We start from the raw sequence: 8,225 nt of genomic DNA, 5'->3' as shown, positions 1-8,225 counted from the left end.
GCATAGGCAGATTTCCTTACCAGTTTTACTAAGGACAATGTGTTCCTAATGAAGGTTCTCCCTGCACAGAAACTGTTCATTAGAAATATTTTATGACACTGTAGAAAACTGAATCTTACTTCCATGCCATTAAAGTATAAGTATAGTCCCACTTTTAAGAATTCCAAACATGTAAAAATCTTCTGAATAAATTCAGAATATTAATATGATTAAATACAACAGATAAATAATTCATTGCATTTATCCTTAAAAAGGATGATTCAGCTAACAACATCTTTTCATTTTTTTCAATAAAAATTTAATTTGTACTTTTCCAAAATAGAGCCATTGAGAAATGGGAAGTACACCTGAATCAATAATAAATTAAATTACTGCTTTAATGCACTTAATCATATCCCAGAGGCCTGAAACGACTGATGTTATTTTTACAAAAATATAATATATTCTAAAGAGAGTAGTTTCTTCAGTTTGAATCTCAAATTCATTTTGTATTATTATCCCACTGATATTTGACAGTGTGTTTGGAGGTATATTGATATTTGAATGTGTTTTTCTTTTATGCATTATGAGCCTTTTGAAGGTAAAAAAATTATACTTCCATTATGTTGTAAAAGATAAGATTGATCTCTATGGTATTATTTAATTGTTAATAATAATGTTAACACCCACCTACATACCTCCAAGAATGTGTTAGTGATTAATGAGGTATATTTAAACTATTTGAGATTCAGAAATGAAAGATGCTATATAAACATAAGACTTTATGCTATTATTATTAAAATCCAGGCATTTCTGATATAGCTTTATAACCATTTTACAGGATTTATTGGCCAAGAAAATTACCTGGATGACATATAAAAAACATTTTAATATTTCAAATATTGAGCATACTCAAAAACTTTCTTTGAGTCTAGATACACAAAATATATAGACAATTGGAGATAATTTTATTGTGGGAGGTCTCATTTTAAGGTGAAGAAGCTATGGTCAAATCCATAGAAAACAAAACAAAAATTAAAAAATTTTCACTCAATGTAGCAGCAAGTTTATTGGTTATTCCTCTCCCTTCCCCATAAGATCAAGCAGGCAAACTCCCCTGCTTTCTACACTTTCTTCAACTGACAAGGTCTTCAGTACTGAAAAGCTCTTATGTTAAAACAATCTTTGCAATTCCTTTTTTATTTGTCACTAAATTGATTGCTTTTAATTAACCCGCTGCCTTATCAGAAAGAGGTGTGAAAATTGCTCTTTGCTCTTCTCAGCTTCTGTCAGGTTATTGAGCAGCATTCTGTCTCCTTTCTTTGCAGTGCAAACTGAAAATGCCCATCACCAGAACTTCTCTCACTTCCTGACTAAACTCTGCAAACAGTTGACAGTATTTCCCTCCGTGAGATCTCCAATCTCAGATTTTCTTTATTTAACTCTGCTTTTGCTTGGTCTTAACCTGTTCTTCATCCATGTTAAACAGTGGTCTTCAAAGAAAGGATTCACACCCAATCTCTTGTGGGGTGCCACAAGAGTCACTGGGTTATTCGAAAAAGATGTCATAACTTCTATTTATATTTATTAAAATTTAGAAAGAAACAAGACTTTATTAATATTTTGTAAATGGGTTGACCCTTACCTCTACGCTTTGTCCATGTATGATGTTGTCAGCTTTCATTTACTATTTGAAAAATACACAGAGGCAAGAATAGGAATTTTACAAGAAAGGATGAAAATGGCATTCCTGCTCATGAGTTGCTTTCAGCACATTGTGAGCTATTGCATTTTATAGTTAACCATCTAAGTGAGCACATATTATCTTACTGGAATCTTTAAAATATTTAATAATAGAGAGTGACCAGGAAAATTATGTTTTTTCTTTCTTTGTAGATTTTTTGCCATTCAGAGAGTTACTGTTTGTCTCATATGAAAGTACTTAAAACAGCTGCTGAACTTGAAAAATGCAGTCTAAAATAAACATGTTTCATCTAACTTCTGCTTCCAGGGAGAAGGAGAACATATACTCTTTCCTATTCCTCTAAGTACAACTAAAAACCCTGAACATTATATTTTTAAAAGATTTGTAGAGCTAGGGCTAGGGTCTGGTGCTCACAGACCCCTCGAGCCCATTCACAAACTCTTCACATGCAGGTCTATGAGCTAGATAACCAGACAAAATGGTCCTTGGAGCCTTGGTTGAAGTAGGAATAGTCTTTATTCAGCACACACATGTCTAATAGCTAAACAGTACAAAGAGAAAACTCAGAAACTCAACTGCTACCCGCAAAGTCCAAAGAAAAACTGAGCAGCTGCCAGCAGAGTAAACATGCTCTATTTCTAGATGCGAGCTCTGCTGACCAGCTCTGCTTCACAAACTGCATGTGTCTGGTTAGTAGTCATCACTGGTGTGATTTTCCATGGGAATCTTGTAGTCATACTGATGTGAAGTTCAGTGCATATTCAGTATATGATCATGCCAATTTATGTATGTACCCGGTCGACTCCGGTGCAGTGCCTGCAGCCAGAACACTATGGGTGAAAAGACAGAAGAGCTATTGGTACCAATAAGGGAAGTTCTCGCCCCTCTGGTAAGATACATGCCAGTTTGCCATGCTGAGAAAGGATAGTTGCAGGAATAGGTATCTTGTCTGGTTTGGGGTCACACAAAGCCATACAAACAGAAGACCAGTAACTCTCTGACTTTGGCAATGGTCCCAAAAAATCCACCTGCCACTATGTCAGGGGCACTGTCACATGAGTTATATGCCCATCAGGGCACTCATCTGCTATCAGGAGCACATCTGCCCATCAGGGGCATTTTTTTCTCGGGACTACAGGCTATGAGCTAAGTAACTGGCGAAAAGATCCTTGGAGCCTTGGTTGAAGAAGGAATAGTCTTTTATTCAGCACACACACAGTATGAGCCAAGCAGTCCACAGAGAAACTCAGAAACTCCACTGCTACCGGCAAAGTCCAAAGAAAAACTGAAACTGAGCAGCTGCCAGCAGAGTAAACATGCTCTATTTTCAGACATGAGCTCTGTTGACCAGCTCTGCTTCACAAACTCAAGAACATACAATAGCAATTAACTAGAAAGATATATGGGTGCACATACACACTAACTCCACCCACACACAACGTGTTTACAAGAAATGTGCTGCTTGACCTCCCAACCAGACCTGAGCCAAGGGAGCCTGACTAAGTTATCCTATTTTTCCCACAAGATTTCAATAAGACCCAGAGTCACATCACATAGTACCCAAAATATCCAGGTTTCAGTCAAAAATCACTCACCAGGGCCGGCCCCATGGCTCACTCAGGAGAGTGCGGCACTGGTAGCACCGAGGCTGTGGGTTCAGATCCTATATAGGGATGGCTGGTGCGCTCACTGGCTGAGCATGGTGCAGACCACACTGTGCCGAGGGTTGCAATCCCCTTACCAGTCAAAAAAAAAAAAAAAAAAAAAAGTCACTCACCATACCAAGAACAAAGAAAACCACAATTTAAATAAAAAATAGACAATCATCAAATTTCATCACTGAGTTGACAGAGGTCTTGGAATCATTTGAAAAATACAGTCATGGAAATAGGTAACTCAATGGACGGGCTAAACAGCAAAATAGAATGAACAGAGAAAAGAGTCAGTAACCTTGAAAATGGAATAATAGAAATTATCCAATCTATGAACAATAGAATGGAGAATATTAAAGCCCAGACATGCTAGATAATGTTCCTAAGGTTAATGATAGTGTTAGTTATGTGTTTAAATTAGACAGATGAGAGAGAGAGAGAGAGAGAGAGAGAGAGAGAGAGAGAGAGAGAGAGAGAGAGAGAGAGAGAGAGAGAGAGATTGAGAAAAATGACAAGTACAGAACTATATCAAATCAGATATTCACTCTGAAAAAAAAATCTGATTGTATAAGACTTAAAGATTTGATGTCTCATAACACACTTAATTAATTACACCTTTCATAGCCTTGATGATCCTCCAGTGAATATCCTACCAAATCAGGTGATATGATTGTGTTAATTCCCATTATGTCCCAGACACTATTTTAAGCACTGGGATCCAGTGATAAATAAGACAAGGCTCCTACTCCCAAGAATACTAGACAGCAACCAGGATTTTCTAAGAATTTGAGTTAGGTAACACGGAGGGGAGAGGATGAGAAGGGGGGAGAAAGGAAGAAGCAGAGAAGAGGAAGGACAGGGAAAGGAGAGAGACTATAAGGAGAAGAGAGAAAATAGGAAGAGAGGAAATCTAAAAGAGTGCCTAGCAGAAAGCAGTCTATGTAAATAAATTATCCTTCTTTAGCATTGAGATAAAGGGAATTTGTCTCACATCTACTCCTCTCTCACATTTTCCTATAGTTACCATATGTTTCACTAGGAAACATTTTTAGGGAGCACCAGTTATTCTACATATTTTCTAAGTCCATGTGGACAGAACTTTACAGTAACAGTTCTTGCTTCTTGCCCCAAAGCCTTGTTCTTTTAGTCTCAAGGGTGATGACCTCTCTAATTGGGGAATGTGGAAAAGAAAGTGAACACAGATGACTCAGCTACTCCTGGACTTCCTGATGGAACCTGCCTCTCTGTAGACAGGATTTATGCTTACCTGACGCCTTACGGTGGCATGTATTCCAGCTCTGCCAGGGACTCACTTGTTTACTGTGTCTTGCTAGAGGTGTGGTAACCCATATTGCCAAACAGCTTTACTAGCAATAACGTTAACATTTTGGTTCACATATGGTTTATTCCCTTGTTTATCTCTCAGTTCTGGAGTCAAATGGAGACAGAACTATTTATTTGATCACTAGAACTCCTAAGCACCAACGTTGTAGATACTATCATTTTTTTAACCAAAAAGAATTCATCCTGTAGAAACCTAGCCTTTTATTGTTCTTACCACCAGCACAATGCACAAGAACTGTATGAGAGAAAATTTTAAAGTGTATACACATCAGGAATCTCCTAGGACCAAAAAGAAATCATAAAAATATAACTCATCCACAGTTGGTTCACAACAGTCCCCAGTTTGTCCATCTTTTCTGGGGGAAGAGCATCTTGTTTTCTCTAAAGGTATAACAAAATGAATGAAGAATAGTACCATCCTCAAATCATCCCCAGCTATAATGTGCCTTATTTATGCATTTGATCATATATTTCCATGATTACAATAGTGCTTTCAAAAATACATGTTGAAAAATATTTAGATAAAAGCAGTTTGAAGGGAAAAGATATAAAATTATCAGACTTTCCTGAATGTCCCATACCTCTGTTTAGCCCATATACTCCAATCAGCAGAATGGGAGTTTTTATGCTTTTTCTCTTTTTTTTCTGACCCAGAGATTTTGCTAATTTTTTTTTTTTTTTTTTTTTTTTTAGCTGTATGTAGGGTACACTAATAGTGCTTACACCTGCCCTTTTCAATGGATTGCTGAATGGTAAGAAGGAGATGATCAAAATCACAATAGAGTGTCAATGAAACTCATCCATAGTTGATGGTCTCTGAAGGTAAGATGCTTCTGAAGTGGTTTTGTGATATCACCTCTGAATATAGGAGTTGGATAAAATAACTTCATGAACATTCTCAAAGGTGATAAAACTTTAAAAATATATCTAGAAAATTGTTTCACTAAAAAAATGAGGTAAAATATTTGAGGTGCCAAGATCTAGCAATGATAAAGTGTCTATTGGAGGCTTAAATCATACTATATTGTGATCTCAAAAAAACAAAAGGACAAAAAATAAACTTACATATTTTGTTTCATATTTCTTAATCATCAAACACATAGAATAGTAGCAAATTTTGATAATATCTATCATTAAACATACTTTAATCCTCACATTACAAATTATTTTTACATCCAATGTTGCATGCAAATTTTTAACTTATTTATGAGATCAAAATATTCAGTCTGCTTGGAATAAAATAAAGTTAATTCTCCATGAATGCTTTTTATTTTTTGTATCAAAATTCTTCTAGTGTACTTTTATGTGTCAGTTTTTAATCACTAACATACTTTTACATTTGATTTTTGCAAAATGTTTCTCAAATTGTTTTATGAATGCTACTACCAGTTCATACTAATGTGCACAGCCTATAAAGGACAGACAAAATGACAAGTGCTGATGTTACAGCTGCTAAAAGGGTACTTGTAGCAAGAAGAAATTTTTATAGCATTATCATCCACTGAGTAAAATTACAAATACATACTATTTATATTTCAAGCTAATGCTTGAGGTTACTTTTCCATTAAAAGAAAAACTGTAATTTTTCTGTTAATTATAATGAGAATTAATATACTCATAAAAATTTTACCTTCTGTAAAAAAATTTAAACTGAATACACAGAGTAAGAGTTTTAAAAGGGCAATAAAATTACTAAATTATTTACTTGTTGAATTTCATAGTTGAGACAAAAAGGAAGCAAGGCAAAAAAAAAAGAAACAAAAACAAAATAAGAAAATGGGGAGAAGAAAATAAGTTAATCTCAGTCTCTAAACTAATTAAATGTGAATTTAAGTATGGCAAAATATGGCATTTAAAAGTGTCATTTATTAGTGTGTCTGTGGGTTTTTGATCTAAAATTTGTTCACTTTAACTATAGTTTCTCCAATTACATGAGCTTCACCTTTCAATGCAATTCTGAAATGGATCTGAATTTTAGCTTTAAGCAATCTTTTTGTTTGTATGATTGTGCTTTTCATTATACTGTTCCCAGCCATGACTTCTCTCTTAAGTTGCAAAACATTCTGGTGGATTTCCTTCACAATTTACATGATTAGTTTTAAAGTGTTACTTTCAACAGTGATTGTTCCATGTAATTGTTGCTAGGAATTTTCTTGAACAAGTGATTTCCATTTTTAGGCTTATTTACATTTCCATTATAATATGAATTTTTAAAGCATTTACTTACATCCTTTTGTTTTGTGTTGAGTTACATTGCTTTTGACAATTGCACTGGTTATGGGTGGGGTGATGCTGTTATACTGTTCCCCTTCAAGTCCATTGTGGAGATATCAACTTAATATCAGTCATAGTCTTTGTACTTTCAGATGGTATAGAATTAATTTATTTTCTTGTACATTTCACTAGTTTCAACCTAGTGCTTTCAACTATGGTTTTTTTTTGTAAACTGTCTACATTCCTCATTACATATATTTACATCACAAAATTTACTATGACGCGCTGAGAAGGACACAGCGTCATCTTTGTGGTATTCTCACCCAGAATACATAACCTCATTCCAATTATCAAAGCATATCGGACAACTTCACTTTGTGAAGTGACAGACAAAATTAACTGATATGAAATAACTGACCAGTGCTCTTCAAAAGCGCCAGTTGAGGTCAGGAAAGACAAGGGAAGGATGAGGAACTCTTACATACTGGAGGAGACTAATGGTAAATAAATTAAATTGAAAGGGCTGACCCTGTGGCTCACTCAGGAGAGTGCGGCGCTGGGAGCGCAGCAGCGCTCCCGCCGTGGGTTCGGATCCTATATAGGGATGGCTGGTTCGCTCACTGGCTGAGCGCGGTCACAAAAAAGGACAAAAAAAAAAAAAAAAAAGAAAAGAAAAGAAAGAAATTAATTAAATTGAAAGAGAGTAAGGCTAGGCCTTTGAACAAAACTGACTCCATTTTCCCTGTAGAGGACACTTTGTTACTGTTCCACTCCTCAGTCAGGAGACCCCTCAGGGCAAATGATTACCCCATGGGCTGCCCTGACAAAATAGACAGAGATAAGAAGGAAACAGATATTTACTGAGTTGCAAAACCCCTCCCCAAGGCTTGTTTACTATAATTGTAAAAGTTACAGACTAACCATAAGACCCCTTTAGGAATTCCCACCAGCGCACAAAGCATCAAGGTGACTGGTACAATGACCCTCCTGGGGTGACAATGATGAACACCACTGCCTACTGAGCATGAGCCTATAACGCAACCAGGAAGAACAGAATGGACCACCTCCAGTGATGCTGGCCTGCCACCCCTTAACTCCTTTCCCTATAAAAGACACCTGAACAGCTCCCCTCAGGGGGCTAGACTTACTGTTGCTACCCTCCTTATGCATAAGTCTATCTCCTCTTTTAATAAAGCGTTGCTTGCTTTACTGTTGGGTACATTCTATGACTTGGAATATGAGAGCCTAATTTAATCACTGGCAAAAATTGGAAAGCTTTGGACACCAGAAAAGACTCTAGCTGCAAGAGGCAAGTGGCCACTGGGACTATT

The sequence above is a fragment of the Cynocephalus volans genome, chromosome 12 (assembly GCF_027409185.1).
Source record: "Cynocephalus volans isolate mCynVol1 chromosome 12, mCynVol1.pri, whole genome shotgun sequence".
NCBI lineage: Eukaryota > Metazoa > Chordata > Mammalia > Dermoptera > Cynocephalidae > Cynocephalus > Cynocephalus volans.
Note: the sequence above shows the minus strand (reverse complement) of the source record.